The sequence below is a fragment of the Aulostomus chinensis genome, chromosome 3, assembly GCF_037954235.1.
Source record: "Aulostomus chinensis isolate RoL2024-O1b breed Wild chromosome 3, RoL_Achi_v1.0, whole genome shotgun sequence".
Taxonomy (NCBI): Eukaryota; Metazoa; Chordata; class Actinopteri; order Syngnathiformes; family Aulostomidae; genus Aulostomus; species Aulostomus chinensis.
Window position 1 is genome coordinate 9,401,355 of NC_141322.1, and position 11,955 is coordinate 9,413,309.

Here is an 11,955-nt window from a genome sequence, read left to right on the forward strand (position 1 = left end):
ATGTGCCCTCAAACAATATACAGTATCTGGCCCAAAACCCATTCCGTCAAACTACTGTAAACATAAACTACAAACCTAGGAAGATAGGACTGCCAGACGCAAACCTGCATTTACTTTAATCAAAGTACAATATGATTTTGGAGGCTTGGCAACCTGCAATACAATTTGGGGGTAAAAAATGTTTCACTCGAATCTGAAAATTATGCAACAAATGTGACAATTAACTGTTGAAACTGTAAATAAAAGATTTAAGCAATTAAGGAACTTACATCAGCTAGAAGAAAAAGTTCATTTTGGTGGAAAGCAAACTGGTTAATCACCTAGCAGGATACACCCGACACCTCTTGGATAAGGGAGACGGTGTAGTGATGGCGATGTTACTTACGGATTTTCAGGAAGTCCTGCCAAGTGTTTGAATGGAGGCTCCTTGATTCCAGAAATTCCCCAGATTGTCCTGCAGAGACCAAGGGTGGGCTGAAAAACTCTTGTCACGGCGCAGCCAAACGTTACGAGAAAGGAAAAACTCCAAACAGAACAACCATTAAGTAAATTACAAAAAAGACCATGTGATTCTTTCCCTACATTTCTTTCACGGATAGATATAAAGGAACAAACTGAGAGTAATAGATATGAGAGGGAGAACAGAGAGACAGAGGTAAATGCTACTAGTAAATAGTGAATAGGCAATTCACAGAGATTTTCTCAAAACGTTTTGTCACAGATGTCATGGAGATCCTGTGTACCCTGTTCTACTGAGTGCGATCTTGTCACTGGCCCATCTGAAGCTTGACCGTTGACCTATCTTGATCATCATTGGATAAACTTAGATGGGTGAAAATAAAAATCTCTGGCGTTAAAGGATGAAATTAACGTCCCATTAAGAAGTTTTATTTATAGTTCTTTAATACACCTCGTGGTGCAACCTGGACACATCATCAGTGATTCTCCTAGGATTATGGGGTGTTTTGGTGTAATCAGACACCCTCCCCTAGGCGACCCAGCCGGAGGTGATCAGTCCCCCGACTTGTGTCCAGGTAGCACACTACGCCACGCCTCCCCCCTCCTCAACCAGAGCCACTGAAAAGCCTTTTCAGCCATCTCCAAGATGTTCTTGATGGCTCTTTGTCTGTGCAGTCCACAAATCCCAAGAAGCCCCAGGACCCGGTGTAAGGACTTGCCTGCAAAGCCCCTGCAGCCCACCTCAATAGGGTCGCAGCGGTCTTTCCACCCATTCCTCTGGCATTCGGCCACAAGATTGGCATACTTTGCCCTCTTTCTCTCCTGAGCTTCCTCCATTCTGTCCTCCCAGGGCACAGTTAGCTCAAGGAGCACCACCTGCTTGCTGGCTCCAGACATCAGGACCAGGTCTGGCCGGAGTGATGTGACAGCGATGATGTTCGGGAATCGCAACTGCCTCCCTAGGTCTTCACCCTTGCTGTTGTGAGCAGGACCCCCTGGGTCTTCCTAAAGGGTTGGGCTTCCTCCCCTGCTTGAACAAAGGCAATTGACTGCTTGGTTGGGTGTTGCCGCTTGCTGGTGTTGATGCCAGTGCAGATTGTGTCTGCTATTGCCCGCAGTACCTGGTCGTGGCGCCAACGGTACCTGCCATATGGGCGGCATGGCTCAGGGGTAGAGTGGCCGTCAAGCAACCAAAGGGTCGCTGGTTCAATCCCCGACCCCGGTGACCATGTCAAAGTGTCCTTGAGCAAGATACTGAACCCATAATTGCTCCTGATGAGTAGGTTGGCACCTTACATGGCAGCCTCCACCATCAGTGTGTGTGAATGGGTGAATGAGATGACACTGTAAAGTGCTTTGAGTACCGCTAAGGTAGAAAAGCGCTATATAAAATTCAGTCCATTTACCATTTACCATCTCCCAAGGCCTTTGAACAACAGCTGAGGATGTGTTCTAGTGAACCTATTTCCTGACAAAGCTGGCACACAGGTGAGTCTCACAAGCCCCAGGTGAACAGGACTTGGGAGCACATCATAGACCGAATTGACCAGGAACTTGAAGTTGTGTGGCTCCGCCTTCCAGAGCTCAGTCCAGATGATCTTGCGGCCATCTATGTGCTCCCACTTGGTCCAGGCCCCCTGCTTGCTCATGCCCACCATTCTGCTGAGGCGAGCCTCCTCCACCTCTGCATGAACCTCCTCCTGGATGAGCTTTCGCCTCTCTTTATCTCCTGGCTCTGCTGTAGCAAGGTTTTGGGTTGCTGCCCAGCCCAGCCCGACCTGTAGCCACAAGTCCCACCAGGGTGCCATGCCTCAGTCTCGCTTCTGCCCGCTCTATTGCATCCTGGGCACGCCACTTCCTTCCTGTTCTGCCCTCCACACTTTTCCGTCAGCAGAATCTCTATACAGTAGGAATCCTCGGGCCCGGGAAACCTTGAACTCCTCTGCCAGACTGGGGAAGGGAAGTTGCAGCTTGGTGTTGTGCCCAGCGCAATGCTGCTCAGGTTCCATGGCAGGCCCAGCCACCTGCGCAGGGATGAGCTGATCTTCCTCTAAAAACCGTCCACGGTGGTCAAGGGGAATTCGTACATCAGCAGAGGCCAGAGGAGACGAGGCGGGATCCCATGCTGCTAGATCCGGGCCTTGAACTTTCCAGGAAGTCCTGACTTGTCCACAGCTGGTCCTTCAGGTAGCTGGTGAAGAGCTCTTCACTGGCTTTTCTGACACAGATGGAATTGTGGTATCTCCCAGACTGAAGCGAAAGCGGTCGGTTACTTTGCCTTTCCTTAAGACCAAGGACTTGGACGTAGCGGGCTTGAAGCTCATTTTTGCCCAACTGATGAGTCAATCAAGGCCTTGAAGAAACCATCTGCATCCCGGCACTGATGTTGTGGTTACCGTGAGATCATCCATGAATGCTCTAATTGGGGGTTGCCGAGTACCAGATCTGGACAGCGGACCTCTGCACCCTACTTCCGCAGACTTTACGAGTATATTCATGGCCAACGCGAACAGGGACACAGAGATTGTGCAGCCTGTAATAATGCCTTTCTCCAGACGATGCCATTCTGATGTTGAATTCCCAGAGGACACCCTCAGACTAAAGTTGTTATAATAGTCGAGGATGAGAATGCGAACCTGGAACGGACGTGGTATCTGTTCAGGGACAACTCGACCAGCTTATGCGGAATCGACCCATACGCATTGGCAAGGTCAAGCCACAGAACTGCCAAATCGCCTCTGCTCTCTCGCGCCTCGCGGATGAGCTGCGTTACCACGCCTGTGTGCTCGATACACCCTGGAACTCCTGGGACTCCTCCCTTCTGCACCAAGGTGTCGATGTAGGTGTTCTTCAGTAAAAATCCCATGAGGCGATTTTAAATAATCTTGAAGAAGGTCTTGCACTCAACACTAAGGAGGGAGATTGTCCTGAAGTGCTCGATGTTCTTTGCATTCTCCTCCTTGGGAATCCATATCCCCTCTGCGTACTTCCACTGCTGAGGTACCTTCCCTCTTCTCCAGATTACCTTGAAGATCTTCCAAAGATGCTCCAACAGGCGGGGACAGTGTTTGAAGACCTGTGCCTGCGTGGGTTCTCTCTGGGTGTTTGCTTGAAGTCTCCAAGCCAGCCTTTCTCAATGATGACAATTTTAGAACTTTTCCATCCATTTCTCTCAATGAAAAATTCGTGGCATTGGTAGGGCTTGTGACTAAATATTTACATATCCAACCTTGGTTAAAAATTTGACATTAAGAGTCAACTTTTTCTTTAAGGCTTTCAAGCTCTGATTATGTCATCACAAGAATAAGCTTGAGGTCTTTAATCCATTCTACATGTCACCATAGCCCCATCTTGAATCAAGTTTAACAGCAGCACTGACTGGATGGATAGATGGATGGATGGCTGGATGGATGGCTGGATGGATAGACCAAAGAGTTGAACTTGAAAGAGATGAAAATGAAATGTCTGTTTGTCACAATACCAGTGGAAAATGAAAAACAAAGGACACTGGATGAACAGCATGGATTTTGTCTTTCAGTATGAAATGTATTTTTATTTTCTTTATCAGTCTTTCATTAATTTGTCACATTATAAGCTGTATATGGGGTTTTGAGAGAGACCTGAGAATAAGAAACACCCACCTTTCCTGCCCACAACAAAGTTCAAACCGCCTGCTTCTGCCCGCAGCAAAGATCAACCCGCCCGCTCCTGTGAGACCAGCATTGGGTCCTGTGGGACCCGGTAGGACCCAATGCAGATCTCTAGTTTATGTGTGCTGCTCACTCTATTTTCCTGCTGAAGCCCATGCACCAAAACTGAAGGTTTTTTTTTAACCGGTCCATTCTGCATGGCCTAAGGCACGAAACACAGGTGTCTTTAGGGTGTATCAAATCCACGTAAATTACTTTAACTATCCAAAGCTATACTGGACTCACAGTTCTCTGTTCTGTAAAGTTAATGACAACAGTTTTTACTTTTGCAGATTAAATTTGCTGTAGGGATGTTACTACAAGCATGGGAATCTTTACACTGACTGAAAACAGCCTCTTTAATTTGTAAGGTAAATTTTGAAGAAACAATAGTTCAACACAAAATATAACAAATAAATCATCTGGGAGGCGCAGACATGGCAGTTATGTCTGAGATTTCAATCTTCAGTAAAGTTTTGCTGTTGTGCCTCTTGCATCTAATAAATGTACGTAGCATCTCTCTTATGCATAGCTCACATGATTTTAGTCATGATTTTCCACTCACTGAAGGGGTTTGGTGTTGGCTGAAAAAAGCTTCAGACAAGACAAGGTAAATTGATGCTTACAATTGACTTGCAACTCATCTTACATATGAGCCCATGAGTGGCTCCCTAGCCCTGTGGTGTTACTGCCCACCTTGATGTGATTCAATCTCTAGTGGCCAGCCCTCAAGTGGCCAGTGTGTTCACATTTGGCTTAAAAAAGCATCCCTACATGCATTTCCTGTAAATGGATGTTACTTTCCCCATGCTGGAAATAAACCTACATTGTTTCATTTGCAACATTGTCCATCCATCCATCCCTTGTCTTCCGCTTATTCCTACATTAAGGGTCGCGGGGGGGCTGGAGCCTATCCCAGCGTCAATAGGCGAGAGGCGGGGTACACCCTGAACAGGTCGCCAGTCTATCGCAGGGCCAACATAGAGAGACAAACAACCATTCACTCTCACATTCATACCTACGGTCAATTTTTAGTATTCAATTAGCCTAGTCCCCAATTGCATGTCTTTGGATGGTGGGAAGAAGCCAGAGTACCCGGAGAGAACCCACGCAGGCATGGGGAGAACATGCAAACTCCACACAGAAAGATCCCGTGCCCGAGCTGGGACTCGAACCCGGAACCTTCTTGCTGTGAGGTGCCAGTGCTAACCACTGCACCACCGTGCAGCCCTTGCAACTTTTTCAATTAGTATATTTACCATGTTAGTTTGTATTTAACACAAGCTGCCCACCAAGTATGAAACACATTCATTTGTTGCTGTGGACAATGTGAAGCAACACACTGTCAATGTCAACAAGATTTTTAAAAGAAGACTGACTTTTGCTGCACAATTTGTCCTGTGCATTTAACCTATCCTCTACAGAAAATTGAGCAGTGCTCTGTCTTGGTCAGGAGCATCAACAGGAGTATTGATGTAACATACATGTCTCATACGTGTTGTAACATACATGTTTCAATGTACGTAATGCTATGCACCTGTCTATGAAGTTGCAGCTTACTGTTTGAGTAAAATGCACTTTAAATGCCATAAAAATTAATTAGCCTTTGACTTTAGAACTGAATTTTGTTGGTCAGTGGTCCAAAGGCGTTCTGCCTCAGTTATTACTCAGACGTTATTGCCTCGTTATTGCCTCAGACTAGGAAGCAATGCACCTGACCACACCTCATTTTAAAATCAACACACCCATGGACGCAATTACATTAGTTAGTAACCTGAGCACTGAGCAACAGGACAACCGTGTCTCTCAGGGCAATGACACCTGTTTAGTGTCATTTTGTTCTTGGCTTAAGTGACAGCCATCATTCTCTTGAAATAGAAAATAATTGTCTGAGCAACTTGATGAATTTGGCACACACCTCATCTAAGCACATAAAGTTATTGTTCCTACATTCAAAAGACCAACATTGTGTATTCAAAGTAAAATCTATTTCCTTTGTCCAGTTCTTTACATTTTTCTCTACATAGCTATACATAACATCAGCATCTTCATACCCAGAACAGATTAGATCTTTGTATAGATTTTGTGATTTGAATTTGAAATAGGTAGTTATACACAGTTATAAATGACAACAAACAACAAAACAAAAACAGTAACACATCAAAAAGGAAAAGATAAAATGATTTTTAGGGAACAATTTAGTCTTGAATTTTCAATTTCTGCACTTTCTGTGCCTATTTAAATCTGTGTGCATCAGCTAACCAACAAAGATGAAGTCATCATAATCACACCACTGTGCAATTCAAGGGAGGTCAATGATCATCAAGAGTAAGGAGGGATGGATAGACACCATGAAATAGGAATTAATGGAGAGTTTAGAATAAATATGTTCAGATGACATCTTGTGTTTGCAGATGGATACAGTGAATGAAAGCCCTTTGGGGACTTAGACCCATGGCTATTCAGGTGATAACTTGCAGCTCCTCCTTAATGGGATCTGATCTGCAGTTTGTCCTGCACATTTGACATCTCATTGATTTCTCTAAAGACTTTTGCAAGAATACATCAGTTTACAATATAAATGTAATTGGATGGTGAAAATCCTTAATTTCTTTATTTTAATCTTGAAATTCTTATTTTCACTTGAGGTTGAGGACCAGCTTTTCTACAATTACTGTGTTCTAAATATCCAGTAAGCATCACAAAATCTAGGCTAGACTTGAATTTAGTGCCATGGCTGAGCAGAGAATCTATTGAAATGGAATTTAGAATGTCACAGAAATCATGGCTGTCAATAATACAGTGTATCTCTTGTGCAGCCCTCCTATAACATAGCAGAAACTATCCATCTATCCATCCATCCATCCATTGTCTTCCGCTTATTCCTGTTAAGGGTCGTGGGGGGGCTAGAGCCTATCCCAGCATCTACCGGCGAGAGACGGGGTACACCCTAAACATACATTAACCCTGCAATTTTCATGAAGTTCTATTACGTAATGTTTGTTAAACATACAAAGGCTCACTCAGTCAAGCACCTCCTTCAAGACCAATTTTGCAAAATGGAGTCAATTTTCCATTTATTATCCCTAAGAGGTTTGTATGTTTTTGTGGCTCATCATATGAGTTACATTGGTAATCAAGATATTGCTTTTGTATTGGCTTTCTCTTCTGGAAACTGGTGTGATTCTAACAGGTCCGACAGTCCGACACCACGTCAACAGGAACGTCATGCAGGCAGAATACATTGAGCAGGACCAACTGAGCAGTCTCTGTAGCAGAGAGGAGCTGGGGCAGAGACACAAAGTGGAGCATCTTGGTGAAACGATCCACAATGGTCAGGATAACAGTGTGGCCATCAGAGGTGGGAAGACCAGAAACAAAATCCAGGATATATGGGACCAAGGGTGGTGCAGTAAAGGAAGAGTTTGAAGCAGCCCAGCAAGAGGCAGGGTCTTGTGTTGGTTGCAGTTGGACAGACCTTGACAAATTCCAGAGAAAACCTGAATCCTATGTATTGCTTTCATACCATAGAAATGAAAACAGATCAGTATTATGCTTTAATATATATGCTATAATGCATCATGTGATATTTTTACAAAGTAAAATTATATTTTCACATCATTTCAAAGGATGAATTTATAACGGTACTCTTTATATTTTACAGATATTAAACATATGTTATAATGTGTGAATTTTATAAAATGAGGCTCATCGTTATAAAACGATCATTTATATTGTGATAATGAGAAATATATACCTCATGCTTTGGTTCAGACGGTGAGACTCTGCAGTTATTTTATTAAACATGGAGAATGATATAATCAGTCTGTATGTATGCATACACTAAAATGGAGCTTAAAAACATGGGATTGTACATAAGGAAGAATGACTAATGGCCTAATTTCTCATTGATCAGCTGGAGTGTTACACAAGGCTCCATAGACAAGCTGCACCATCTTAACTGCAGCCAAGCTGGCCATGTTGGGGCCGAAAGTATCATTTTACAACTTCATAATATTTGCATTTTAATGTAGTGTTTTTATTGTTATAACAATATACTGTTACATTATAATGGGATAAATTTCATGTTTTTACAATATATTATTATAGCAATAACTTTCCCATTATGATGCAAATTTTTTTGTTGAAATAACATGAGAAAATCCTGTCATTACATAAAAATATAATCTTTTAACATGAAACTTGTATTGCTGTTATAACATACTTATGTTAAAAGGTGATAATAATCCATTTTTATTACTATGGCATGACAGAAATATGCTTCTGTGGAATCATATGAATGGCTTGAAGGTCAAAAACATAATGACATTTCACAAAACATGCAAACATTCAAGAAAATTCATTATTTCACATTTAACATTTTACAAATCACAACATTTCAAGAAACACAATCATACTCCACAAAAAAACATTTTTTATTTTTTCGAATATTATTTTTCCAGTGGAGGAGTTTAGGTATCTCAGGATCTTATTCATGAGTGAGGATAGGATGGAGTGGGAGATTGACATGCAGATCGGGGCGGTATCCATAGTGATGCAGGCCCTAAACCGCTCTGTTATGGTAAAGAGGGAGTGTAGCCAAAAGGTGATGTTCTTGATTTACCAGTCAATCTACATTCCAACCCTCACCTGTGGTCATGAGCTTTGGGTAATGACAGAAAGAACAAGATTGCGGATACAAGCGGCCAAAATAAGTTTCCTCCGCAGGGTGACTGGGCTCTCCCTAAGAGACAGGGTGAGAAGCCCAGTCATTCAGGAGGGACTCAGAGTAGAGCCGCTGCTCCTCCATTTTGAGAGGAGACAGTTGAGGTGGTTCGGGCATCTGGTGAGGATGCCTCCTGGACACCTCCCTCGGGAGGTTTTCAAGGCATGTCCAACCGGGAGGAGGCCTCAGGGCTGCCCCAAGACACACTGGAGGGATTATATTTAGCAGCTGGCCTGGGAACGCCTTGGGATTCCCCCGGAAGAGCTGTTGGAAGTGGCTGGGGAGAGGACAGTTTGGGTTTCCTTGCTGAGGCTGCTGCCCAGACCTGGATAAGCAAAGGATGACGACAATGATTTCTGTTTTTATTCATACTTAGATTCACAACAATGACTTATATAGAGTTTAATTTGTTTCACAGCAACACTGAACTAGCCATCAGGATTTGTTCGATATTACAAGGCAGTCTGGATCAAGTCAGTTGCAGTAGAAACTCGATTTGAGACTGTTCTGTACATAGTTTAGGCTTCTGATCAAAAATATTGGTAAAACTTCATCTGAGGCTTTTTAAAGTAATATTCTGACAAATAATAATAAATGTAACAACTTCTGCTCAATCCCTATTAATTTCTTGAAACAATTCTGAATAGAACACATACTTTCATGTTAAGTCATTCACCCTTCTAGGTACAGAAACATCTGATCAGATCATTTTGGTGGTTGTACAGATACAGATACAAGGGATAAGTGTGTCATTTCCCAGACAAGCCCCAGAGAGATTATAGTGCCACCCAATATCGAGCCAACATAGGTATGTTGTAAATGTGCATTGCTCCATTACAATTGTTATACATTCCCCCTGGTGAACAACTTAGTCATGGGTTACAAGACAAAACTTCTATAACCATTACCATAATTACCAATGATAAAGTGTCTGATACCTCAATGAGGGGAATCATGTAGGATTTATACATTTGCTGTGGTTGCTGCTTGCCCAGTTACTCAACCCTTTTGATGATTGACACTTCACCGGGAGAGAAAATATGAAATTATGTGATGTAAGGTGTGAGTGGAGCTGGAACATTAGGTGCAACACAAATGACAGAGGTAACACTGTTAAATTAGCACCTACAGGAAAATACAGCTGGGGTGTCCTGCTGTGCAGTTAGATAAGTGATCGTCACAAATGAAAGTGAAACCATCTGGTGTTGTCTGCAGTTTTAGATTAGACTGCATACTGTATGACATTTGCTACATGTGATAAATTTCAGTGATAAAGTGCAGTACAAACAGTTGGTTTGGCTTGATCACCCATCTTTCATTGATGATAGATTTAAATTGATATTTAAATTGTAAATTTAGAAGGATGCCGTTCTTTTCTGATTCTTCACACCTGAAATGATCCAAAGGAAATGTTTTTTCTTGCCAAAAAAGCAATAGACAGCTAACCAGATTAAGCTGACCTCTGTTTAGGTCATTCAACCAGACATTGTGTTCATGATATTTGATTTCTCTTTGTGGAGGTATTTTTATCAAAGAAACGTATCTGTCCTTCTGTCATTATTTTAGTGACATGAGTTGATCTATTTGTCGAAGCTGACACACTACAACCAGCTATAATGACCTCACTCACCCCTGAAAGCAATTTTTTTTGTTGTTAGAATAAATCTGGAAATGTTCAGAATAGCTAACTTTTAAGATACTAAAAAAAAAGATTCTGAGTGGTAAAGATTTGGACCGCACAGATAGGCTAATAATTTGTCTTTGAGGGGATGAGGGGGGAGTCATACTTCGTATTTTGCTGTGACAAAAAAACAGGAACTAGAGAACAATGAGGACATGAGGAAATACCCCAATCATAAACAGACAATTTTATTTTAGATTTCAAAGATTATACCTTATTTATATCTGTTACCAAATAAAACTACATGTTCTTAAAGCGTTTACACTGCAGCTCTATGTTCCTGATGAAAACTCAGTTGAAGCATTATAAGAGATGGTCTGTGGATAAAGCTTTGGTGGACCTGGAGGAAGCTTTGTCTAATCTGAGAAAATAACATGGTGTAATTTCAGGTTTTACGTGGAGACTTACACCAGAATGCTTGTGTCATTGAATGACATGGTGTGTTATCAGGATGTGAGTGTCTAATGAGTGTCAGACACAGTACAATGCTTGTCAAGCTTGGCATTACAGGACCTACATTTTTGTCTCTTTGTCTAATTTAGAGCCCCATCCATGTTGTTGTTGTGGAGTAAACATCATATTAACATCGACATCTTTCTAGACACTTGTGGACAGTTTCAGTAATTGATAGATTCCTGACAAACTATGGATGCCTTACTCTGTTAGAAAGAAGCCATAGCAGTTTACACAGTCCATTTAATGGTACATATTCTATGAAGTAAAACATGATCAAATTCCTCCCTCTTTGTAGCCATGCCAATTGGTTGTAGATTGACACATACTCTCTTTTAACTGTGTTGGTCTAAAAATCTTTTCAAATTCATCATGATATTTGCACAGTCACTGCTTAAGTTTGACAAGGTTTGACAAGGTTTGGGAGAATTTCTGCTTTTACAATGGTTGTGTATTGCAAAGGCTAGAGTAGGTGGGGTCATCACTAGACTTTGAGAGTGGCTGGAATTTCTCTAAACTTTTTCTCTTTCTTACATCCTCGGAGCCACAATGTACACTTAATTCCCGAACACAAACCTAGGAAAACTTCTTTTCAGTCCAAAATGCAAGCTATATTCACTTAGTGGGTTACACACTTTTTTTAACAACTTTTTGTGTGTTACCAGGACAAACCTGTAGCCCTCTGCTTGACCCCATGTCATTTTTGTGCAGGAGTTTCAGCATATTATAAAAGCTCTTCTTTTTTTGTAAGAAGCCAACCTGCTGTCATTTTCCATCACAAAGGAATGTAAAAGATATCACTACATCCTCAGGGTCTTGAAACACTTCTTAATCCAAACAGAATAGGAGAAACGATATTTATATGAAGAGCCCCCGTTCCACAGCATGCCACCACTCTGTATGTGTATGTGACATTCAACAAGTGCTTACTCACGCTGCCTCTTTGA

The 11,955-nt window shown here is 42.1% G+C and overlaps 1 pseudogene; it reads right to left on the bottom strand.

The window, feature by feature from the left end:
• Positions 1–1,011: 1,011 nt before the first annotated feature.
• LOC147267575 (uncharacterized) lies at positions 1,012–3,809 on the bottom strand (annotated as a pseudogene).
• Between the last annotated feature and the right edge of the window lie 8,146 nt (positions 3,810–11,955).